This window comes from Rattus norvegicus, chromosome 11 (genome assembly GCF_036323735.1).
Source record: "Rattus norvegicus strain BN/NHsdMcwi chromosome 11, GRCr8, whole genome shotgun sequence".
Lineage (NCBI taxonomy): Eukaryota > Metazoa > Chordata > Mammalia > Rodentia > Muridae > Rattus > Rattus norvegicus.
This window is the reverse complement of record NC_086029.1, coordinates 32216913-32244147: the sequence shown is the minus strand read 5'-3', so window position 1 is coordinate 32244147 and position 27235 is coordinate 32216913. Positions and strand designations below refer to the sequence as shown.

Here is a 27235-nt window from a genome sequence, read left to right as displayed (position 1 = left end):
CTGAAAATGCTATCTTTTTTCCATTGGATGGTTTTGGCTCCTTTGTCAAAAATCAAGTGACCATAGGTGTGTGGGTTCATTTCTGGGTCTTCAATTCTATTCCATTGGTCTATCTGTCTGTCTCTGTACCAATACCATGCAGTTTTTATCACTATTAATCTGTAATACTGCTTGAGTTCAGGGATAGTGATTCCCCCTGAAGTCCTTTTATTGTTGAGGATAGCTTTAGCTATCCTGGGTTTTTTGTTATTCCAGATGAATTTGCAAATTGTTCTGTCTAACTCTTTGAAGAATTCGATTGGTATTTTGATGGGGATTGCATTGAATCTGTAGATTGCTTTTGGTAAAATGGCCATCTTTACTATATTAATCCTGCCAATCCATGAGCATGGGAGATCTTTCCATCTTCTGAGGTCTTCTTCAATTTCTTTCCTCAGTGTCTTGAAGTTCTTATTGTACAGATCTTTTACTTGCTTGGTTAAAGTCACACCGAGGTACTTTATATTATTTGGGTCTATTATGAAGGGTGTCGTTTCCCTAATTTCTTTCTCGGCTTGTTTCTCTTTTGTATAGAGGAAGGCAACTGATTTATTTGAGTTAATTTTATACCCAGCCACTTTGCTGAAGTTGTTTATCAGCTTTAGTAGTTCTCTGGTGGAACTTTTGGGATCACTTAAATATACTATCATGTCATCTGCAAATAGTGATATTTTGACCTCTTCTTTTCCGATCTGTATCCCTTTGATCTCCTTTTGTTGTCTGATTGCTCTGGCTAGAACTTCAAGAACTATATTGAATAAGTAGGGAGAGAGTGGGCGGCCTTGTCTAGTCCCTGATTTTAGTGGGATTGCTTCAAGTTTCTCTCCATTTAGTTTAATGTTAGCAACTGGTTTGCTGTATATGGCTTTTACTATGTTTAGGTATGGGCCTTGAATTCCTACTCTTTCCAGGACTTTTATCATGAAGGGGTGTTGAATTTTGTCAAATGCTTTCTCAGCATCTAATGAAATGATCATGTGGTTCTGTTCTTTCAGTTTGTTTATATAATGGATCACGTTGATGGTTTTCCGTATATTAAACCATCCCTGCATGCCTGGGATGAAGCCTACTTGATCATGGTGGATGATTGTTTTGATGTGCTCTTGAATTCGGTTTGCCAGAATTTTTTTGAGTATTTTTGCGTCGATATTCATAAGGGAAATTGGTCTGAAGTTCTCTTTCTTTGTTGTGTCCTTGTGTGGTTTAGGTATAAGAGTAATTGTGGCTTCGTAGAAGGAATTCGGTAGGGCTCCATCTGTTTCAATTTTGTGGAATAGTTTGGATAATATTGGTATGAGGTCTTCTATGAAGGTTTGATAGAATTCTGCACTAAACCCGTCTGGACCTGGACTCTTTTTGGTTGGGAGACCTTTAATGACTGCTTCTATTTCCTTAGGAGTTATGGGGTTGTTTAACTGGTTTATCTGTTCCTGATTTAACTTCGATACCTGGTATCTGTCTAGGAAATTGTCCATTTCCTGAAGATTTTCAAATTTTGTTGAATATAGGTTTTTATAGTAAGATCTGATGATTTTTTGAATTTCCTCTGAATCTGTAGTTATGTCTCCCTTTTCATTTCTGATTTTGTTAATTTGGACGCACTCTCTGTGTCCTCTCGTTAGTCTGGCTAAGGGTTTATCTATCTTGTTGATTTTCTCAAAGAATCAACTTTTGGTTCTGTTGATTCTTTCTATGGTCCTTTTTGTTTCTACTTGGTTGATTTCAGCTCTGAGTTTGATTATTTCCTGCCTTCTGCTCCTCCTGTGTGTATTTGCTTCTTTTTGTTCTAGAGCTTTTAGGTGTGCTGTCAAGCTGCTGACATATGCTCTTTCCTGTTTCTTTCTGCAGGCACTCAGCGCTATGAGTTTTCCTCTTAGCACAGCTTTCATTGTGTCCCATAAGTTTGAGTATGTTGTATCTTCATTTTCATTAAATTCTAAAAAGTTTTTAATTTCTTTCTTTATTTCTTCCTTGACCAGGTTATCATTGAGTAGAGCATTGTTCAATTTCCACGTATATGTGGGCATTCTTCCCTTATTGTTATTGAAGACCAGTTTTAGGCCGTGGTGGTCCGATAGCACGCATGGGATTATTTCTATCTTTCTGTACCTGTTGAGGCCCGTTTTTTGACCAATTATATGGTCAATTTTGGAGAAAGTACCACGAGGAGCTGAGAAGAAGGTATATCCTTTTGCTTTAGGATAGAATGTTCTATAAATATCCGTTAAGTCCATTTGGCTCATGACTTCTCTCAGTCTGTCGACATCACTGTTTAATTTCTGTTTCCATGATCTGTCCATTGATGAGAGTGGGGTGTTGAAATCTCCCACTATTATTGTGTGAGGTGCAATGTGTGTTTTGAGCTTTAGTAAGGTTTCTTTTACATATGTAGGTGCCCTTGTATTTGGGGCATAGGTATTTAGGATTGAGAGTTCATCTTGGTGGATTTTTCCTTTGATGAATATGAAGTGCCCTTCCTTATCTTTTTTGATGAATTTTAATTGGAAATTGATTTTATTTGATATTAGAATGGCTACTCCAGCTTGCTTTTCTGACCATTTGCTTGGAAAGTTGTTTTCCAGCCTTTCACTCTGAGGTAGTATCTGTCTTTGTCTCTGAGGTGTGTTTCCTGTAGGCAGCAGAATGCAGGGTCCTCGTTGCATATCCAGTTTGTTAATCTATGTCTTTTTATTGGGGAGTTGAGGCCATTGATATTGAGAGATATTAAGGAATAGTGATTATTGTTTCCCTTTATATTCATATTTGGATGTGAGGTTATGTTTGTGTGCTTTCATTCTCTGTTTTGTTGCCAAGACGATTAGTTTCTTGCTTCTTCTAGGTTATAGCTTGCCTCCTTATGTTGGGCTTTACCATTTATTATCCTTTGTAGTGCTGGATTTGTAGAAAGATATTGTGTAAATTTGGTTTTGTCATGGAATATCTTGGTTTCTCCTTCAATGTTAATTGAGAGTTTTGCTGGATACAGTAACCTGGGCTGGCATTTGTGTTCTCTTAGGGTCTGTATGACATCAGTCCAGGATCTTCTGGCCTTCATAGTTTCTGGCGAGAAGTCTGGTGTGATTCTGATAGGTCTGCCTTTATATGTTACTTGACCTTTTTCCCTTACTGCTTTTAATATTCTTTCTTTATTTTGTGCGTTTGGTGTTTTGACAATTATGTGATGGGAGGTGTTTCTTTTTTGGTCCAATCTATTTGGAGTTCTGTAGGCTTCTTGTATGTCTATGGGTATCACTTTTTTTAGGTTAGGGAAGTTTTCTTCTATGATTTTGTTGAAGATATTTACTGGTCCTTTGAGCTGGGAGTCTTCACTCTCTTCTATACCTATTATCCTTACGTTTGATCTTCTCATTGAGTCCTGGATTTCCTGTATGTTTTGGACCAGTAGCTTTTTCCGATTTACATGATCTTTGACAGTTGAGTCAATGATTTCTATGGAATCTTCTGCTCCTGATATTCTCTCTTCCATCTCTTGTATTCTGTTGGTGAAGCTTGTATCTACAGCTCCTTGTCTCTTCTTTTGGTTTTCTATATCCAGGGTTGTTTCCATGTGTTCTTTCTTGATTGCTTCTATTTCCATTTTTAATTCCTTCAACTGTTTGATTGTGTTTTCCTGGAATTCTTTCAGGGATTTTTGCGATTCCTCTCTGTAGGCTTCTACTTGTTTATTAATGTTTTCCTGTGTTTCCCTAAGTGTGTTCATGTCTTTCTTGAATTCCTCCAGCATCATGATCAAATATGATTTTGAAACTAGATCTTGCTTTTCTGGTGTGTTTGGAAATTCCATGTTTGTTTTGGTGGGGGAATTGGGCTCCGATGATGGCATGTAGTCTTGGTTTCTGTTGCTTGGGTTCCTGCGCTTGCCCCCGCCATCAGATTATCTCTAGTGTTACTTTGTTCTGCTATTTCTGACAGTGGCTCGACTGTCCTATAAGCCTGTGTGCCAGAAGTGCTGTAGACCTGTTTTCCTGTTTTCTTTCAGCCAGTTATGGGGACAGAGTGTTCTGCTTTCGGGCGTGTAGTTTTTCCTCTCTACAGGTCTTCAGCTGTTCCTGTGGGCCTGTGTCTTGAGTTCACCAGGCAGCTTTCTTGCAGCAGAAAATTTGGTCTTACCTGTGGTCCTGAGGCTCAAGTTCGCTCGTGGGGTGCTGCCCAGGGGCTCTCTGCAGGGGCAGCAACCAGGAAGACCTGTGCCGCCCCTTCCGGGAGCTTCAGTGCACCAGGGTTCCAGATGGTCTTTGGCTTTTTCCTCTGGCGTCCGAGATGTGTGTGCAGGGAGCAGTCTCTTCTGGTTTCCCAGGCTTGTCTGCCTCTCTGAAGGTTTAGCTCTCTCTCCCACGGGATTTGGGTGCAGAGAACTGTTTATCCGGTCTGTTTCTTTCAGGTTCCGGAGGTGTCTCTGGCAGGGGTCCTGCCGCTCCTGGGCCCTCCCCCACGGGAGCCCAGAGGCCTTATACAGTTTCCTCTTGGGCCAGGGATGTGGGCAGGGGTGAGCAGTGTTGGTGGTCTCTTCTGCTCTGCAGCCTCAGGAGTGTCCACCTGACCAGGCGGTTGGGTCTCTCTCTCACCGGGTCTGGGAGCAGAGAGCTGCTGCAGGCCGGGATCCGCGGGTGTGGGACTTCCGGTAAACACAGAACGTGCCCGGTCCTAGAGAAATTCTGCTTCCCTGTGTCCCAAGCTCACCAGGCAGCTTTCTTGCAGCAGAAAATTTGGTCTTACCTGTGGTCCCGAGGCTCAGGTTCGCTCATGGGGTGCTGCCCAGGGGCTCTCTGCAGTGGCAGCAACCAGGAAGACCTGTGCCGCCCCTTCCGGGAGCTTCAGTGCACCAGGGTTCCAGATGGTCTTTGGCTTATTCCTCTGGCGTCCGAGATGTGTGTGCAGGGAGCAGTCTCTTCTGGTTTCCCAGGCTTGTCTGCCTCTCTGAAGGTTTAGCTCTCCCTCCCACGGGATTTGGGTGCAGAGAACTGTTTATCCGGTCTGTTTCTTTCAGGTTCCGGCGGTGTCTCAGGCGCAGGGGTCCTGCCGCTCCTGGGCCCTCCCCCACGGGAGCCCAGAGGCCTTATACAGTTTCCTCTTGGGCCAGGGATGTGGGCAGGGGTGAGCAGTGTTGGTGGTCTCTTCCGCTCTGCAGCCTCAGGAGTGCCCACCTGACCAGGCGGTTGGGTCTCTCTCTCACCGGGTCTGGGAGCAGACACCTGCTGCCAATAATATTTTATTTTAAAAGATTTCATTTCCTAGACGAAATCTAGTGCAAACCATTGAACTATTATAAAGAAAAATTAAGTCATATGATGTTTATTCTCAAAATACAATACTCTTTCAGTTCCTTGAAAATAATTGAAAGGAACAAAGCCATGAGAAGAAATCAATTTTTTCACCACTGTATTTAGTGTAATGTGATGACCCGGAATGGCAGGCAGAGCATGCAGACCACTGTTTTTAGAAATACTACTGAACAGGAGGAAAATGGTTTTTATGATGTGTTGACTTTACCCATGGAGTTGGAAGTGTCTGAGTGGCTCCAGAGTACCTAGTTAAGTTACTAGGTGTTCACAAACCTGAACTTTGGAGGGTTCCTTAGCCTAATTACCATGCACTCCACGGAAGCTAATAGAGCTTTGCAGTAAGTGACTGATGATGCTTAAGTAACGGATTTTCCTTTAGGCGATGAGAAATCCTGTTATGCTTTTACCTAAATGACAGAAGAGAGAGAGGTTTTTTAAAACTTCATGGATGAGTAGCAAAATCTTGGAGAAATGGGAATAAATCGAGATGTTCCTTTGGTTGTTTCTATGAAGAAATTACACTGGCTTTATCTGTTTTTATAAGTTGTTTATTGTGTAAACTTTTGTTATTTTAATACCAAGTGACATCACTTATTTAAAACTATGTTCAATTGTAAAAAATATTGTTTTTCACTTTATAAAAGTTTTATATTAGTTTTTCTAAAAATATTATTTTAAATAATATATTACTTTCATGGTACTTTATATTTTCAGTTAACCATTTAATTCATATAAGAAACTTTTCAAAACAACTAATCCAGGCCACGTATGCACATATGCAAGTCTGTATATATGTATGTACATGTGTATATGCATGTATTTGTATATGTGTACAAATATATATGTAGATGACTATATATGTGATTACATATATATGAGTAAATGATTACATATATATGTACTTATTTACTTGCATAGCTATTTTAATTGTGAAGTAAATAGTAATTTTAATGAATGTAATTTTAAGTGTGCATATATAGACTTAAAGTGTTCTCTTTAATATAACAGATTAAGACCTTTTAAATAGTTTTTTTTAAATCCTAGTGCTTTAAAAATTCATGGTTGATCACACCAATTATAAAGAGTTTTTTTCTACAAATAAAATCAGTACAAACATCTATAAAGAGAACAGATTTATAATCTGTACAGATAATGTGCACTTTTCTCCCAGTAATCATAGTCTTGAACAAGTTTATTTAAAGTGAAAATTAAAGTGACAAATTAATATTTAATATGTATCCAGTATAATGAGTATAGAAATCAAACTTGCAATGGTAGCCTACTGTTCACACTGAGGACAACATTTGGGAAACATTGGAATGAGCCAATTGTCCTGTTCTCAATAGGAAGAGTAATGTTTTGAGACGCAAGGAGTTATCTGGTAGGGCTCAGGTTCTATTCTGCACATCATCTAGAAACAAGAATTTCTCCAGCATTGTATAGTCTTACAGATCATCTAATTCCCCAGGTATAAAACTCAGGTGCTTTCCAGGTCATGTAAGGTATATTTGTTAAACATGCAAGGCAGACACTGCCAGCCCAGAGCAGTTAAGCTAAGCCTTGGAGGAATAGTTGCAGTGCATTCCAGGTCTCTTGCTACTTACCTGTCTCTAAGTAATAAATCTACCTCACATTACTTGTATTGATGAGTGTTCTGTCTCTCTACTTGCAGACAAATTGATAACCAGTTCAGAATGACTCTACCAAGAAACAAAAATGCCTGGAAACAGGAAGAGAGGTACCAATAAATCTTGGAAGCACACAGACATTAGGAGTGGCAATTTATCATGAGAAGAACGTGAATTTTCACATCTTGAATGTGTGTATGTGTATGTGTGTGTGTGTGTGTGTGTGTATGCATGTGTGTTCCTGTGTGTGTTTATTCTTACTTAGTATGTATTCTTCTGCTAATTAAGATAAATGCATACTCATGTAGACTAAAACTTACATTAACAAAGCAGCTATTCAAAATAAAGCTAAACAATGGCAGAAAATAGAATTTTCTACAACTGAATCCAATAACATACACGAAAATTGAAAGTATAATCTTGAGTAAAATAAAATAGATGTAAATGTTTGTATTGTTAATCCCACAGAGTGAGAATAATACCACTACCAAAAACTTGAATGAAATTTGAAACAAGCTTTATTAATTACTGGACAAAGATGTCAGACACTGGCTAGACCCATAACCAGGATTCCCAAAGAAGGCTCTGAATTACATTAGGGACATAATGATAAAACTCACGAGACTAGTTCAACTGTGTTTATTTTTTCAGATCTCCTCTTTTCTGTGTTTCTGGTTATAATGAACCACTAGAGTTTTTGAATGCAATAATGGGAGGTATCAAATCAGCAGTCACGTTGACATTTTTACTCAGAAATTCAGACACTTAGCATAGTATCTCACACATTATCTAGTGCATGCTTGATTGTTGGGAGAAGCCACCAGCCTATAAATTCTCCATTTGTCTCTGTCAAGCTTTCTAAGTCCACATCCAGCCAGCTGCAGTTTTCATTCCAGGAAGATGGATTCTGGTTTCTCCAAGACAGCAACAGAATGAACGTTGGAAAGTAAAAGAGTTGACAGTGATTCGTCTGCACACTTGCAGTGTCCAGGTTATGCTTTTAGGCTCCAGCCTTCTATGGCAGAGACCACTGGATTAGTCAGTTTTCCTATTATTGTGATCAATTACTTGTCAAAGCAACTTAAGCAAGGAAGGCTTCCCCAGTTTGAGGGTATAGCCTGTGATGGAGGAGAATGCATGCAGGCAGGAACTTGAGGCAAATGTGTATGTTTCGACAATACTCAAGCAGCAGATTTCACTGTTAGAGTTAAGTTCAGGGGGCTGGAGAAATGGGTCAGCTGTTAAAAGCTAGGCTTACAAGCAAAAATAAAAGAAATATGATGAAAATAAATATGAAGAGAATATCACCGTAATTGAAATGTCTTGACTTTCCTCTTGATCAAAAAGTCACACTGCCCTCTTTTTTATGACGCCTCCTAGGCAGTTGGCTGTGTCAAGATGAAACTGAGTATCTCCTTCCCTGACTGACTGGCTGTCAGAAACTCATAGAAGTGGATGACGAACGCAAGCTTTGTACGTCCTATGAGAAGTGCATGGCCACAGAAGTAGCTGCTGATGCTCTTGGTGAAGAGTGGAAGGTGTATGTGGTCCGGATCAGCGGGGGGAATGACAAACAAGGTTTTCCCATGAGGCAAGGCGTTTTGACCCATGGCAGAGTGTACCTGCTGTTGAGTAAGGGGCATTCTTTTTATAGACCCAGGAGAACTGGAGAGAGGAAGCGCAAGTCTGTTCGCGGATGCATTGTGGATGCCAACCTGAGTGTTCTCAACTTGGTTATTGTTTAAAAAAAAAAAAAAAGGAGAGAAGGATATTCCGGGACTGACAGATACTACTGTGCCTCGTCGGTTGGGACCTAAAAGAGCTAATAGAATCCGAAAGCTTTTTAATCTCTCCAAAGAAGATGATGTTCGCCAATATGTTGTCAGAAAGCCCTTAAACAAAGAAGATAAGAACCCCAGGACCAAAGCGCCCAAGATTCAGCGTCTTGTTACTCCCCGTGTCCTGCAACACAAATGCTGACATGTTGCTCTGAAGAAGCAAGGCACTAAGGAAAACAAGGAGAAGGCTGCAGAATACGCTAAACTTTTGGCCAAGAGAATGAAGGAAGCGCCAGGAACAGATTGCCAAGAGACTTAGACTGTCCTTGCTGAGAGCTTCTACTTCTAAATCTGAGTCCAGTCAAAAAATAAGTCTTTTGAGAGTAACTAATAAATAATGAGACCTTGAAAAAAAAGTCACATTGTGCATCAAAGAGGAGAATAAGCACTGAAGGCAGGATGTCCGCTTGTATGTTTGGTTGTTTTCAAATTTTGTTTGTTTGTTTATTCTTGTTGTTTAATTCTAATATGAGTGATCGGCAGTGGTGTCTTTTCCTCGCTGCTTCAGGCCATCTCCTCATAGTCTTTAGCAACTGGATAACCCAAGAATCAATGCACAGGAAATGGGAAAATGTTTAGTGTTCTAAGGATAAAGGAGTTATTGCCCCAAGAAAGATACAAGTTATTGTTCTAGGGCCTCCATGACCACCTCCGTTGTCATTATCGTATGCTGCACTTTCAGCTGTGAGCTTAACATGGAGCCCAGCCCCGTTGCACTGTCTGTCTTCTTGTGCTGACCTAGGAAATCATTTTCGTTGGTATTTCTTTTTGAACAGGGAAATCCATTCAGTGGAAATCTGGGCTCCTTTGAAATAAGCTTGCATTTTAGAGACAGTGCTAACACTGCGGACATGGGGCAGGGAAGGCTCTTATTTTCAGGGATCTGTTCCTATTGCCCAGCAATGGCCGGAGCTTTCTCTCTAATGTTTTTTTTTTTTTCTTTTTTCTTTTTTTGGAGCTGCAGACCGAACCCAGGGCCTTGCGCTTGCTAGGCAAGCGCTCTACCACTGAGCTAAATCCCCAACCCCCATTAGAGAGGTAATCTCCATTGAAATTACAGCTTCTTTAGAACATTCCTTATTTATAATGTCAAAATCACTCAAATTCTCTCTAGAGCCAAACTTCTTAGTTTTCATTTCTCCTCTACTTTTCTCTTTCATTCAGATCTGAATGAAATGCACTCTAAAACGTCCTTTGCCAAGCATATTAGTCTATTACTCTTTATATATCATAACTAAATATGTAGGTATTTATTAATTATTTTGTTTATTTACACTCCAAATGTTGCCCCCCTTCCTGGTCCCCCTCCACGAATTTTGCCCTGTCCCCTCCCCTTATCCCCTTTGCTTCTGAGAAGGTGCTCACCCACCCACCCCCCTCACCCTGCTAGTATACCCGTTCTCTGGGACATCCTTTCCCATTGAGGCCAGACAAGGTGCTCCTCTGCTACATATGTATGGGGCAGGGGTATGGACCAGCCTATGTATGTTCTTTAGTTGGTGGCTTAGTCTCTGAGAGTTCCCACCGGTCTGGGGAGTTGATACTGTTGTTCTTCTTATGGGGTTGCCATCTCCTTCAGCTCCTTATGTCCTTCCTCTAACTCTTCATTAGGGGTCTGCAACCAACCTCAGACCAATGATTGGCTGTACCTGCATCTGTCTCAGTCAGCTGCTGCTATAGCCTCTCAGGGGACAGTCACTCTAGGCTCCTATCTGCAAGCACAACATGACTTCAGCAATAGTGTCAGTGTTTGGTACCTATACTTGGGATAGTTTGCAAGGTGGGCCATCTCTTCACTGTTGGGCACTATGGCTAAGGTTATCCCCATTGGGTCCTAGGAGCTTCTCATATCCCTTGTATCTGGAACTTTCCAGAGTATCGCCTACCTCCCACTCTACTGCTGGATCGGGTATGGGGAAGAAAGGAGAGAAGCCCAGAAGGCCAGGAGGATACATGTGTAGTTTTAACATTAAGTTTTCAAAGCCACTATAAATTTAATAAATGTTATGACATTTTTTCATTTTCAAAATTAACAGTTATAATACACCCACCAGATTGGGTTTGTTATTTTTTGAATATTCAACAAAAATACCAATACTTTCTGTATATGTGCATTAGATTTGCAGTAGACAACACAAACATTTTAAGGCCAGTGCTTTCTATCCTAGGAGTCTGGGACTAAGAGAGTGCATGAACAATAATGAGGACAGAAGAGAAGAGAAAGGAAAGTAGGGGAAAAGTACATTAGATGAATTGTTCTCTGTATGGTGAAGAGTACAATTCTAGCACAGTTTCAGAGGTAAGAGGTTTTCCTCCATGAACAAAATCATAAGATACAATTTGTGAATGCATGCTTTAGCATTTCCAAGAACAAGAAAGGATTAAAATTATGCATATGATTTCCTTTGACATAAAGCCAAAGCAATGATGAGAGAAGGGAAAAGAGAAGAAAGACTCTCATTAGAACACCAAATGCATGTTGTCAATTCAGGAAACTACACACAAATTCTAATATACTTTTCATCTAGCCTGATAGCCAAAATTCCCCCACGGTTAGGTATTTTTTTTAATAAATCTATTATTGTTTGCTAAAACATAATTTATGTTTAATGCTTGTAATTATCTCATTTGACCTTCCCTTTCCGTTAAGGAACATATATTTGCTTTCAGAGCTGTGAAGTATCAGATCTATTTGTAAAACGGGTCCCTGAGTTTGACAATTGAGTGAGTCCTAAATTCCAGTTCATTGTGATTTTGTTCCTGTCACTTCCTATCATTTCTGGCAAAAAAAAATATTAATTTCTGTGACTCCAAGTATGTTTCAAGGAAATTGCTTGAAAAAGTTGTTTTTTGGTTGTTTGTTTATTTTAATGATTTCAACTCATATTTCTTAATTCAAATTTTTCCACTATTAGGAAAAAATATGCCACTTTTAGTTCAAAATTATAAAGTCTCAGCTCCCTGGTTTTCCCTAGTTTCTCATCTTGTCACAGTGTTATTCAAAGAAGTCTCTCCTGTGAATCGGAGCATGGGAGAAACTCTGCAGTGAAGAGCCAGCAGGAATAGCTTTCGTTCCTGAAACTTTGAAATCTCCCCGATCTGAATGTACAGTAAGAAATAAATGTTGTCTATAGTGGAAATCTCATATTTGTTACTGTATTTCATGGATTTAATACACAATGCATGTTAGGGGAAAAATAATCATTTATATATTTCTTTTAAAGTGTGTGTGTTTTGCATGAGTGTGTGTGTGTGTGTGTGTGTGTGCCTGTGCGTGTGTGTATGTGTATGTTCTGTGAGCACTGTCTGCATAAGTGTATGAGGAATGTCCTTGGCCATGGACCATAGAGGTCCATGTTAGATGACTTGAAGCTAGAGTTATATGCAGTTTGGAGCTGATGAACAGGGATGCTAGGAAATGATAGGAAACAAAGTTAGGTGCTTTGCAAGCATAAGATATGTGGTTCCCTGCTGAATCATCTCCCTAGACCCTCACTTATTTTTAATATAATTCATTGTATTTTCCTGGACTACATTAAAAGTAGCACTTCTGTGTTGGTTTTAGCTGTCAACCCTCATACACAAGCCTGCCTGAACATGTGCATGCATAAACATTCAAAATCTTACACATATTCAGACCAGACACAAATCTTTTAAAAGTACAGATTTGTGATAAAATACCTTAGAAATATTTTATTAGTTGTTTAGTCACTTCCATTGCTATTTCATATGTCTGAACTGAAGAAGGATTTTGCAAGATAATCTGAAAATCTGGATTGAAAACTTCAGCACTAGAGTGATATTGAGGTGAAACGCAGACTAACAAATTTGAGGTGTGGCTATGCATAAATCAAATTTAATGAGCTTATATTGAGTCTCGTAAATGGAGTATGTTAGTTATTTAAAAATTGCTGATGACTACTGTATTATTTTGTATGTGTTAAGTATCAATAATATTTTTGTTGGAGTTCTTAGCTTTATTTTCCAGTAATCTTTATCACATTTACTGTCTTATTATGATCATATTTGATCACTCTGAAATGAAGAAAGGTCCCATAGTATGGATCATTATTGGTTTAAAACCATATGGTCATTTCATTCTATTTTATTAGTCTAAAGGTTAATGTGAGATCTAGTAGAGGCAAGGGAATATAGGAGAAAGGGTAATAAGATAAATTATGCAAGACATATTCTCTCTGAGAAAAGTGAAGCTCAAAGGAAGGGAAGGAACTTTAATCCAGTTCTCTGGGTTCTGTGTTTTGACAAAGGCTGGATGAATTCTGTAGCTCTGAAATACAGTAGCCTGCTTCTAAACTACAAGGAGGAACTCCTAAGGAGACAGCTAAGCAAAATCAAAGTTTCGGCTCCTTTAAGCCACCAAAACTATATAGGTGCTTAGCTGTAGACATCTGTAGTTACTTATAAGCATGTGGTTGATTCACATAGAACATTTTCAGTTCAGCATGTGTTCAATGTTTGGATTACACCAAATATTCTTTTGGAATTTGTGGTATTTTTAATAGCTTTTTAAAAATTTGAATTTTTGGAAATCCTGTTTACCTTCCAGTTTTCAGGCTATGATTATAATAAAAAATATTAGAAAGAAACATGAAAAGTACTCATTGGGAATTTTCTGTCACAATATTACTATTTTATTTTTAAAGTATAGATTACATAATAGCAAAACTACAATTTTTATGACAACTGGTGAATTCCTTAAATATTTATTTAAGAAATATTGTTATTTCTTAAAAATAATGTTTTATCATAATTAGCCTTTTTATTAAAAATTTCATGCTTTTATATAATGTGTTGCTATCAAATTCATCAGTCATTCCCTCCCCTCAAATTCCTGCCCATTCTACCATGACTTTTATGTGACATTCAGACTAAATCCAAATTCTTTTTCAGAAATGTCACTTGTCCTTTCTGTAATTACTGCAGTTGACCTTTGCACACCACAAACAGTGTATCAGTACTATGCCAATGACATTGAATATAGTCTGCTTCTTATTTCACAAGACAATAATAGTAAATATGCTGCTGGGGTTTTTGTTCTTTTAATAATTTCTATAGAAAAAGGCACAGCTGTGTAAAAGCAAAGGATAATTCTTCCAAGCTGACTGAGCTCATCACGGATAATTAGAAAGCACAGGTGTCCAAACTGACCATGTTATCCATATTCTGAATTAAAGTACATACGCTCTAGTGTTGAAGAAAAGTTGCTTGTTTAATGGTGGCTGCAGTCAGAGACAGGATGATATGGATATTGGGAACCTGCTAAGATAGAAAAAGAAGAGTATACCTGCCACAGCCCTCTCCCATCTAGAATGTCCACAGCATCCTAAAAGCCTTCTTAAGTTTTGAAAGTCAACTTTTCTGATCTCATTAACATTCCCCAAAAGCTCCATCTTTGAAAATATTTCCAAATTCAAACTCTGCCTTCAGAGGAGAAGTAGGAGCACGAATATAAGCAAGATTCACTCTCATGTAACAAATTGTTTTATAAGAGAGAATCCAAGGTCCCAGAAAGACTACCTTAGTTAAATCCAAAGCAGGTCAACTTAATCGATAACTTCCCACTAGGAAACAGCCATTAAAGGTTTCAAGAGTTCATTGTAAAAAAAAAAGCCTCCAATTTATAAGTTGTTGACAAAAAAATTTAAATATATTCATTCAGTAAGCCAGACATTAGGAAATATCATTGTATTATATGTTTGTCAATGCACTAATTATTTTCATTGGTGTTCCTGTCCATTGTTTGACAGAGACAGGAAGGATGAGGGATTTATCCTGCCTGCCAGTGTGATGGTCCAGCAGGCTGGAGAATTCAGGGAAGCAGCAATGTGGAACAGAGATATAAGACTGCTGTTCTTTTTGTATTTATATTGTTATTGGATATATTTTTATTTTCACTTCAAATGTTATCTCCTTTCCTGGTTTCCTCTCCATAAGCCCCCTAATCCATTTCCTCTCCCCCTTCTTCTATGATGGTGTTCCCCAACTCATCCACCCACCCCTTTTCACCTCCCTACCTTGGCATTCCCCTACACTGGGGCATCGAATCTTGGCCGGACCAAGGTTTTCTCCTCCCACTGATGACCAACAAGGCGTCCTCTGCCACATATGCTGATGCATGCATCTGTCCGTGTGTACTTTTGGATGGTGGCTTAAGTCCTTGGGAGCTCTGGTTGGTTGGTACTGTTGTTCTTATGGGGTTGCAAACCCCTTCAGCTCCTTCAATCCCTTCTCTAACTATTCCATTGGGGACCATATTCTCAGTTCTTTTTAGTTAATTCTGGAGTCTACTGGGTGATACTCCTGTGTCTTGTACCCTCAGTTAAACCCCAGTGTAAAGACCTTCATAATATTCAGAAGTATTCAGAATCCTATGTGATTTAGGATACTGTCAAGTCAATAATCAGTGTTAACTACAATGGTTACATTTAGGGATTAAAGGTTCAATACAAGCTGCTTAAAATTAATTGCTCAATTCCTATTTTAGGTATTTTAGAAAAATAATAACTAATCAAATTCATTAAAAATTACTTTCTCACTGACTGCTATGTTTTATTTGTTAGCACTCATGGCTCTTTTCTAGGGCTGGATTTTATTTAAAGATACAGTTTCATTGAAGATTTGTCTCTCTCACTAGTGTCTTCTAAATTCTTGAGTTGTGACCTCAGAGTAAATTTTATGTCTTCATAGCCATCATGTAACATGAGTGGGAGTATAAATATATGAGGAGAATTATTTTCATCATCCTCAGTTCTTGTGTATAGGTCTGCTTTCCACACAGCAAATAACAGCCTTTCTTAAAATGCACTACAGCAATCCCCAAGTGAAGAAGCTTAGCATTAACTTTCTTTTATTTCTGAAGCTTGTCATGAGACTTCTCAAGTTCCCACTTTCTTCCTGGATCAGTACTGTTCATGACCCATCCTAAATCAATAGCCTTAAAGCTTAGAAGCCATTGCTGTTTCTTTCATCCTCCCTGTCCTGGCACTACCTCATAAGGAGACACGAAGAAGCATGATTCTCTGGCGCTGCTATATATTTTAATGACTGCTTAAAAGGAATAGAATATTTAATGTATGTCTTTGTGAGCTATGTCTCATATAAATAACAAGACAGAAGGCAGGAGAGCTATGGCCAATTAATTGTTCAGTCTCCTTTGCAGAGGCGGGATGGTTTTAACAGTATTTGGGAAATTTCTCAGAGGTCATAGCCACTCACTGAGTTTTTCTTGCTCAGCTATCAAGAGTTTAATGGTCTCTCACTTTGTGTTTCTTCACATTTGTTATTGTTACTTTTCAAATCCCTTTGCTTCTTCATTTATCCTCCCCTGAAAATGTCCCAATCCAAATAATTGTAAGCACATTGCATCTCTGCCTCAGGCTCTGCTTCTTGTGGAACTCAGATAACAGTATCTCGACACCATGATTTTTGCTGCACCCACACAGACGCTAAGAAGTAGTCACAGCGTTGCATTTTATCGTATAATACATGTTCCCCACCACCATTTTCTCACTTTCCACTAAATGTGTGTTCTATACATGTGATCCTGCTGATTTCTCTGAGATTTCCAAATATTCCTTAATAGACAGAATTTCTGTTTCTCGCCTGGTACTATGGAGGAAAAACTGTTAGAAAAAAAAAGACACAGAAGGAAAACATGATTAATATGTCATTTTAAATCATCACTGTTAGCATATGCAAACCAGTAGCAACATGGTATTTTTGTGTGTAATTGGCATGTATTGTACTAAAACAAAGACCACGTAATCTTTTGAACCATCCATAGGCCTGGGTAATCAAATCCATTCATTTTTTAAGGCCGGTAATACATTTTGTTTTTGATCCAACCAAACAATGTGAGAGTTTCAGAAAGCTTTCTATGGAGTAAATGATTTTTTTAAGAATCACTTTTTATGCGCTGTATTTTCAGAGAGAATTTGGAGCATTTGTTTACAGTACTTCTCACGGTAATTTTAAAAATGCTATTTTCAAACCTATACTACTATCGATGTTCCCCATAAGCTTAAAGTCAGTCCTGATGAACTAATTTTTTTTTACTGTTTCTTTTTTTTTTATTAACTTGAGTATTTCTTATATGTATTTCGAGTGTTATTCCCTTTCCCGGTTCCCGGGCAAACATCCCCCTCCCCCCTCCCCTTCCTTATGGGTGTTCCCCTCCCCACCCTCCCCCCATTGCCGCCCTCCCCCCATAGTCTAGTTCACTGGGGGTTCAGTCTTAGCAGGACCCAGGGCTTCCCCTGCCACTGGTGCTCTTACTAGGATATTCATTGCTACCTATGAGGTCAGAGTCCAGGGTCAGTCCATGTATAGTCTTTAGGTAGTGGCTTAGTCCCTGGAAGCTCTGGTTGCTTGACATTGTTGTACATATGGGGTCTCGAGCCCCTTCAAGCTCTTCCAGTTCTTTCTCTGATTCCTTCAACGGGGGTCCTGTTCTCAGTTCAGTGGTTTGCTGCTGGCATTCGCCTCTGTATTTGCTGTAATCTGGCTGTGTATCTCAGGAGCGATCTACATCCGGCTCCTGTCGGTCTGCACTTCTTTGCTTCATCCACCTGATGAACTTCTAACCGTGAAAATTTGCAAGAATTTATTTAATTCCCTGCCTTCTTAAGCCAGAAAATATAAAATATTAATGAAGATCAGTGTTTAAACTTTTACGAGGAGTGAGATTACCATACATTCAAGACACTGACTCATTTCTAAAAGTTTTAAGGCACAGCGTTTTCTGTTGTGTGATACGTGCAGTGTTATCGTCCCCTGAATGAGACGAAACAGTGAATGTGACCTGTAATTTTTTTCTGTTGAACACTGAATACACTCTATTTTTGAAACTATTAGGTTCAGTAGATGGAACAGTTGTGGTTATACTTTTGAGTCATAAAATAATGCTGAGTTTAGGGAAAACATTTATTTACTTTTTGAATACGTGTGGTAATATGGTACGATTGAGTATTTTAGTTAGGACTTGTAATTGAAGACGACAGAATGACAAGTAGAGAGAGCATGAATGTGAGCCCCTAAGCCCCACTTAATAAAGTAAATTTCTTCACAGTTAAATCTCGACTATTATTTTCAATAGAGAGATTATCTGGAGAAGCAGGGTTTTACCCTAGACTACTAATTCCATACATGTCATTGTACAAGCCATTGTTTCTCATTCAAAACATGAAAATATCTAATCAATAAACATTGTGAGATAAGTTCCAGAGCCCAGCAATAAAATGCATAACAAGATCAAGGAGTCACATGATACCTGTGTTACTTATTGTAAGTTTATGCTCATACTGTACTATAGATTATCAGATATTTAATAATGCATTAAATGCAAAATATGAAAACCTTTCCCCATTCCTCAGAGCTCAATATGAGATTGATTTTAGTTAATTTCAAGAACCATTTGGAGTATGGTTTTAGATTCTATATAAAGGAAAGATAAAAGATAGATTGTTGATTATACCAGAAACTGGACTTCGCTGCAGTAGTGTGGGTCAAGGAGTAAAGAAGTGTGTTGTCCATCAGTCACTGGCCTGGGATCTTGAAGTATCCTGCCATATATTTATTCTACTACAGTAACATATTTACTTTTACAGACTTATGTGTTAAGGTCATGTGTGACTCAGAAACATTAAAAATATAATTATGATATATGTGACGCAAGTGAGTTTTTGCAAATGAAAAATTTGATTTTATTTATAAATAGGGGAAGATACAAAGAAAACATCACCATATCTTCAGAAAGTAATTGCTATCTTTATTTGTATAACGTACTTGTTGATGTTTGAATGTAACTATAATTTGTCCCTACATGACCTATGCCCATCAGGCAATTTTTCACGTGTCTTACTTGCTTGAAGAAAACACATTATAAGAGGTTTTGGCTATTTCAGTACACTTGACTTAACCTAATTTTTGTCCAATCTGTGGGTTGAAATAATTATAACAATTTATGATAACTTCAAAGTTCAGAAAATAATTTTGCGAAAAATTAGTTTCAAAGTAATGACACATATAATTAAATATTTATAGTAATAACCTAGTTCTAGAAATTGAGCTTAAATATTTATTTATAAATTAAAATATTTTCCTATGAATGAATTATACATATCTGCACATAATGAATCATAAGTGTACATGGTCTTTTACGTAGAGTACAGTGAGTCTCTTTACCAGGACTCTGAAACTGCAGCCTCTGATGCAAAACAAGCAGCATTTGTTTTGGACGTCTTTGTTATTTGAAGTTACTTCCACTTTGTTGACAGAAAATATACAATTTCAAGTAATATGTGGCTCAATTTGAATCGTTTATTCCATGAACAGCCTGATTATTATTTTGCTTTCACTATTTTCTTTAGTTCTGCAACAATTTAAACATTTAAAACTATTATTATTGTCTAACTTGATTTAAATCGGGTAATCTGAATGCAGTTTTCATTTCTTCCCTGGGGAAAAAAAAGCACAAAGAAATGTTTACTAATGATTGAATCCCATTACCATCGAGTTTGTTGTTTGAGTAAAAGATTCTGTCTTTTTTACACAGCGCAAAGTTGTTAAGGATGAAAAAATCAAGATGGATGCTAAAGGCTTCCCCAAGTACTTTAACATATTGTTCAAAAAGAAAAGAAAGAGAAAAAAACCCTTATCCAAGAAAAGTAAAAACTAACTATTCTGCTCCCTCCTCCCAGATATAATATAAAAAGAATCTAGACAGGAAGCCACTGGAAATAATTCTTAAAAATTGGGATAGGGATGATGAGGTGTAGCTCTTCACAGTTGATGGCTTCTGGTGACAATGGTGGTAGGAAAGGACTTTGTTTTCTAAAAGCTACCCAGTGCTACCCAGTGCTCCAAGTTAACTATGCTCCAACGAGTATATAGGCGATACAAATCAGATGTGGTTTATGCGTTTTTACTTTTCTGTTCTACTTCTTTAGTTTTGGGGGATGTCACAGGGGTTGGGGATAGATCAGGGAGAACCGGAAGGTAAATGAGATCAAGGTGCATTATGTAAAATTTCCAAAGTATCAATAAAAATTTTATGCTCATAAATAAATAACTTTATACCTATAAATATAATTTCCTTTGTGCACATTGATTTTTGAGAATATGTCTCCCTACACAGCACAGTCTGGTCTGAACACTTTGTTCACCGTGCCTTAGTACCTTGAGTACAGGTACATTGTAGCACACCCACTTTACTCTGGAATCCTTGCTGACGTCTCCCATGTCTACCACTTACTCTCAAAAACTAAGGTGTACTTACCAGATATTTCATACTGAAATGGGCAATCAAAATGGAATCTCATTTATTATCTTTTTTTTCTTTTTCTTTTTTTTCTCCATCATTATTAACTTGCATATTTCTTATTTACAATTCAATTGTTATTCCCTTTCCCGGTTTCCCGGCCAACATCCCCTAGCCCCTCCCACTCCCCTTCTTTATGGGTGTTCCCTCCCCATCCTCCCCCCATTACCGCCCTCCCCCCACAATCACGTTCACTGGGGGTTCAGTCTTAGCAGGACCCAGGGCTTCCCCTTCCACTGGTGCTCTTACTAGGATATTCATTGCTACCTATGAGGTCAGAGTCCAGGGTCAGTCCATGTATAGTCTTTAGGTAGTGGCTTAGTCCCTGGAAGCTCTGGTTGGTTGGCATTGTTGTTCATATGGGGTCTCAAACCCCTTCAAGCTCTTTTAGTCCTTTCTCTGATTCCTGCAATGGGGGTCCCGTTCTCATTTCAATGGTTTAATGATGACATTTGCCTATGTATTTGCTGTATTCTGGCTGTGTCTCTCAGGAGAGATCTACATCGGGTTCCTGTCAGTCTGCACTTCTTTGCTTCATCCATCTTATCTAGTTGGGTAGCTGTTTATGTATGGGCCACATATGGGGCAGGCTCTGAATGGGTGTTCCTTCTGCCTCTATTCTACACTTTGCCTCTCTATTCCCTCTCAAGGATATTCACATTTATTATCTTAAATTAAAACTTTCCAAATGAATATTATTTTCGTAAAAAAAAGAGCTAGGTAATTCAAATTTTCGGAGACTATCTTACATTTCACACATGGTCTGTAAAGGGAATGTAGGCTTTAATACAATTTTATGAAAAAGTCTATTCTTGTCTGGGGTTTGAAATAAAAAGGAGGAAGTTCTATTTACCAAACCAACTTAACAAAACTTGCACAGCCACTGAAATACAAAGGTTCTCCTGATTCTAAATAGATGGTTAAAAATCAAAATGCCTTTAGGATGTAGAATGTGGTTAAAATATTATTGAAACACATCCCACATGAACTTCCCCAAAGCATTAGTGTTTGAATTCCATAGTAACTAGCAATTACTAAGATCTGTGAGAAAATAATGTAGGAAGGAACAACATTTTAAAATGGCTTCTTTCCTTTAGTTTACTTGTAATAATTGAGACGACCATAAACATTAAGTTATAAGAAAGGCTACTGAGCCACACTTACATTTTGAAATAAGAATGATAGGAAACTCAATTGAGATGTTAAAAATGGTAAGCGAGTACACAATAATCAGACCTGTTGGGATTTTAGGTAGAAAGCATTCTTAATAAGATAAGTGGCATTTGTTTATGCCTTATGTGCTTTCATAATTACAAAGCTTCTATGGTCTCTGTGTGTGTAACAGAGGAAGGTGACGCTGAGTAAAGGGGAGTTGGCAGATTGGAGAAAGATGAAGAGATATATCAGACTCAATTTCTATTCATATGGCAATCGAGGTAGAATCACCATGAAATCTTAAAATGTGAGTATTTATTGATCTCTTGTTTTCTCTTCATCCTCTTTGAACAACAGTGAAAATTGGATGTCACTTTATACCCACTGTTATTGTAATTACATATCAAAATTTTCACCAAGTCAATATGATGTTTGGGTTCATGTCGAGAAAATATAATTACAAAATAATAAAAAAAAGTGAACATATTTTTCTTGCTTTCAATATTTTTGCTTCAATTTATAAATTATGATATAATGCTTTATTCTCTAGGATAGAGACTGATATATTATTTCAATAGTTAACAAATGATTTACTTAGCTAAAAGAGTCAAATGTAGAAATGAAGAAGTTATTGTTCTGTGTCTGGACAGCACAGACACTAGGACAAGAACTGACAATTGGAAACTCATGGAAAGAAAAAGCTGCTGTATAGCCAATGATATGATTAACAAAGCAAAGAGGCAGCTAACGGAAGGAAAGAAAATCCTTTGTCAGCTATAGGTCTGACAGAGGATGAGTATTTAGAATAGAAAAAGAACTCAAGAAAGGAAGTTCTGAACAAAAGTGAGAAGGAAGGAAAGGAGGAAGAAAAACTTACACTTAAAAAACAAACAAACAAACAACAACAACAGCGAAACAACTCAAGGAAAAAAATGAACTGTGGAATCAAAGTTCTCAAAAGAAAATAAATTCCCAGTAAACACACTGAAAAATCATTCAGTCCCTCATTTATCATAGAAAGGTAGATTTTTATTTGATCAAATTCAAAATGGCTACCATCTGAAATAAAAATCACAATAAATGCACAATTTCATATTTGTATAAAGAACAGGGAAATCAGATCCTTTGGCCACTTGACTACTGTCTCCTTAACCTAATTATTGTACAATGATTTGTAAAAATTAAATGTAACAATTTTTACTTAATTTAAGTACAAACACATAATATCTCTCAGTCCTAACACAGATATAAACTTATATCTCAAAGCCTCGATGTGCCAATCTTTACTCAAAATGGTCCAATGTAGATATGACTGAAACTCACAGAACTCCAAAATAGGCTTCATGGCCATTATTATTATTGAGATTTTCATATATTAGCACTTTATTCATATCATTTCCTCACCTTTTGCCACTGAAGCTCCCCCCATGTGCCTTCCCAAAACCCTCTCAAATTTACATCTGCTGAGTCCATTTAGTGGTTTTTATATGTGTTTAGGCTGAACCCTTCTCTTTATATAAGCAATTAGGGAGCTGTGAGTAAGACTAATTGTCCTTCTCTCTCGGTAGTCATTAATTTTCTGTAGCTCTTTATCCAGGGGTTGGGACATATGAGATTTCCCCAATAGACTATATATCTTTTACGATTTCTTGGAATCGTCTAACCAACAAGTCTGACTCAATTTCCTTAACATAACTTTAACTTCTCCCAACTTCAGTCTGTGCATATGTGTCTATGCCAAGGACATAGGCTTCAACCTAACAGTTAAATCTTGTTTTTATGAATCTTCTTGTTTAATGAAGACTAAGACAGTTAATCTTCCCATTTTGATTTCATAATTGAGATAATTTTCATTCCTTATTATCATTTTGAAGTAAAAATAAATTGCAGTATTTTTCTTTTTTACTATGAGAGCATTACTCCCTCTCCTTTCCTCCCTCCAAACCCAACTATATATCCCTTGCTCTATGTTCTCCCAGGTGTATCATGTCTGACCAAATGATGACTGGAAAGTTGTCTTCACCTAGCTACATGAATTAAAGGGCTGTTCTGAAAGTTACCTACAACCAGATATACTATTATAAGGCTGGTATGGTCATGGTAAATCTGAGTATCTCCAATCTGACAGTGTATAGTTAGACTGCAGAAATCTGTTTTCCGGCTGTAGTAATCATATGCCTTATGACCTTGCCTATGTTAGTTGTGCACAGCTCTGTTACAGGTACAGCACTGCAAGCTTCTTAACACATTTTGCTTTGTTTCTCTTGGGGAAAAGGTAATTGTTTTTCCCTCAAGGACCCTCTGGTTCTCTCTTCAATCAAGCTTGTATTTTATGTAATGTAGACCTCTTTCCTTAAACATGTATCTAACATATTTAGCTTCCACACTGATTCTCAACATTCTCATTAGTAGTTCATATAAAGAGAAGAGATTCCTGGGGCTTGAAAATAGGAAAATTGCTTTCTCCACATCCTTGCTAGCATCTGCTGTCACCTGAGATTTTGATCTTAGCCCTTCTGACTGGTGTGAGGTGGAATCTCAGGGTCATTTTGATTTGCATTTCCCTGATGACTAAGGATGTGGAACATTTCTTTAGGTGCTTCTCGTCCATTTGATATTCCTTAGTTGAGTTTTTTCTTTAGCTCTGTATCCCATTTTTAATAGGATTACTTGGTTCTCTGGAGTCTAACTTCTTGAGTTCTTTGTATATATTTGATATTAGCCCTCTCTCAGATGTAGGACTGATAAAGATCTCTTCCCAATATGTCAGTTGCCATTTTGCCCTATTGACAGTGTCTTTTGCCTTACAGAAGCTTTGCAATTTTATGAGGTCCCATTTGTCTATTGTTGATTTTAGGGAATAAATGGTGTTCTGTTCAAGAAATTTTCCCCAGTGCCCATGTGTTTGAGACTCTTGCCCACTTTTTCTTCTATTAGTTTCAGTGTATCTGGTTTTAAGTGGAGGTCCTTGATCCACTTGGACTTAAGCTTGTACAAGGAGATAAGAGTGGATCAATATGCACTCTTCTACATGGTGACTTCCAGTTGAACTAGCACCATTTGTTGAAAATGCTGTTGGGGTTGGGGATTTGGCTCAGTGGCAGAGCGCTTGCCTAGGAAGCGCAAGGCCCTGGGTTCGGTCCCCAGCTCCGAAAAAAAAGAACCAAAAAAAAAAAAAAAAGAAAATGCTGTTTTTTTCCCACTGTATGGGTTTAGCTCCTTTGACAAAGATCAAATGACCATAGCTGTGTGTTTAATTTCTGGGTTTTTTATTCTATACCACTCATCTACCTGCCTGTCTCTGTACCAATACCATACAGTTTTTATCATGATTGTTCTGACATCATGATTGTGCTGGACATCAGGGATGATGATTCCCCCAGAAGCTCTTTTATTGTTGAGGATAATTTTTGCTATCCTGGGTTTTTGTTATTCCAAATGGATTTGCAAATTGCTCTTTCTAACTCTATGAAGAGTTAATTTGATGGGGATTGCATTGAATCTGTAGATTGCTTTCAGCATGATGGCCAAACTGTAAGCTTTTTAAAACCACTGTGGAAATCAGTCTAGAAGTTTCTAAGAAAATTGGACATTGCACTACCTGAGGACCCAGCTATACCACACCTGGGCATATATCAAAAGATGCTCCAACATATAATAAAGACACCTGCTTCACAATATTCATAGCTGCCTTGTTTATAATAGCCAGAATGTGTAAAGAACCCAGATGTCCTTCTACAGTGGAATTGACATAGAGAATGTACATTTACAAAAATGAATTACTATTCAGCTAAACAATGACTGGGGCTGGGGATTTAGCTCAGTGGTAAGAGCGCTTACCTAGGAAGCACAAGGCCCTGGGTTCGATCCCCAGCTCCGAAAAAAAGAACCAAAAAACAAAAAACAAAAAAAACAAACAAACAAACAAAAAAAAAAGAATGACTTCATGAAATTCCTAAACAAATGTATGGAACTGGAAAATATCATACTGAGTGAGGTAACTCAATCAAACAAGAACACACATGATATGCACTCACTGATTATTGGCTATAAGACCAAAAATCTCAGAATACCCATGATATAATCCACAGAACAAATGAAGCTCAAGAAGAAAGATAAAAATGTGGATGCTTCAATCCTTCTTAGAATGCTCAGGTTAGGAAGAATGTAGAAGGAACTTTGGAGGAAGAGAGGAGCAGGAGAGGGGGACAGGGGAGTAGGATCAGGTATGAGCATAGACTGGGATGAAATATAGAAAGTCTGGAATTTGTACAAATGTGTATAGTAATGGGCGATGGGGAACTGGGGGTAGCCACTAGCAAGTTCCAGATGCCAGGAAAGTAAGAAGCTCCCAGGACCCAACAGGGATGTGATTAGCTGAAATCCCCAACTAAGGAGAGGGAGAACCTGTAGAGACCATAACCAGAGGTTAGGCAAGGTCACTGGTTGGGGGATGGGACCACACACTATTCTCCAAATTCTTAACCCAGAAGGACTTCTAGCACAAGGAAATATGGGGACAAAATATGGAGCAGAAAGTGAGAGAAATGCTATCCAGAGATTTCTTCACCTGGGGATCCATCCCATATACAGACACCAAACTCAGACACTATTGCAGATACCAAGAATGGTTTGCTGACAGGAGCCTGTTATAGTTGTCTCCTGAGAGGTTGTATCAGAGCCTGACAAATACAGAGGTGGAGGCTCACAGCCAAACATTGGACTGAGCACAGGGACCTACAGTGGAGTGTAGATAAAGAACTAAAATAGCAGAGTGGGTTTGCAACCCCACAGGAAGAACAAACATATCAATCAGCTGACACACCAGAGCTCCCATGAACTAAACAACCAACCAAAGAGTATTCATGAAGGGATCCTTGGCTCCAGCTGCATATGTAGCAAATGATGGCATTGTCTGTCATCAATAGGAAGAGAAGCCCTAGGTCCTGTGAAGGCTTGTTTGACCCGGTGTAGGGAAATGCCAGGGTGGTGAGGTGGGAGTGGGTGGGTGGGAGTGGGAGCACCCTCATAGAAGCAGGGGGAGGGAAGTGGGTAGAGGGGGCTTCCAAAGTAGAAACCAGGAAAGATGATAACATTTGAAACGTAAATGCCTAAAATAGCCAATAAAAATTATTACAAAATTAAGAAAATAGAAAATTTTGTGGACTTCTTTACTGTCTTAGTTTGATTTCAATTGTTGTGATAATATACTATGACAAAAAGCAAATTGAGAAGGACAACATATATTTGGCTTACAGGTTCTGGTCATGGTACATCATCAAAGGAAAATAGGACAGGAAATCCAAAGAGAAAACTTAATGCAAAAGCTGTAGAAGAGGTCATGGAGAAATCCTGCTTAGTTGCTTAGTTGAGTGCTCCCAATGCTCCCTAAGGTTTGCTCAGCCTGTGGTTGTTGCTGCTGTTGCTTCTCTTGTTCAGGTATATCACTATCCTCAGGAGACTGAACCACCCGCATTGATAATCAATGAAGAAAGTGCAATTACAGACTTGCCTATGGGCCAATATGATAACAGCACGTTCTGAGTTAAAGTTTCCTTTTCTTACATGACAGTACATTGGGTCAAGCACACACACGCACACGCACGCACACGCACACACATACACAAGAAATAAACAAACAAGTAAAAAACATTGCCACCATATCCACATTGACACATCTTGTATCTTCCTCATAGAAGGTAATTTTAGAATGGCAGGGGTTTCTTTCAGCTGCATCGGCCACAATACTTATAGATCTTTTACCTTTAATTAGTTTTTGCAGAGTGAAATGCTGTGTACTTAGGGAGCTGACCACAGATTTTCTACACTCATTTGTAAAAGCCAGAGACCCTACTGGTAAAGATTAGTATTTGTTGTGGTTTGCCCTGAAGTTATCTGTATTTTGATGCTAATTCTACTGCCTCAAGGACAGCT

General features: G+C 38.3%; 1 pseudogene; it reads left to right on the top strand.

The window, feature by feature from the left end:
* The first annotated feature begins 8368 nt into the window (after positions 1-8368).
* On the top strand, positions 8369-8997 carry LOC103693510 (40S ribosomal protein S6 pseudogene; annotated as a pseudogene).
* Positions 8998-27235: the final 18238 nt, after the last annotated feature.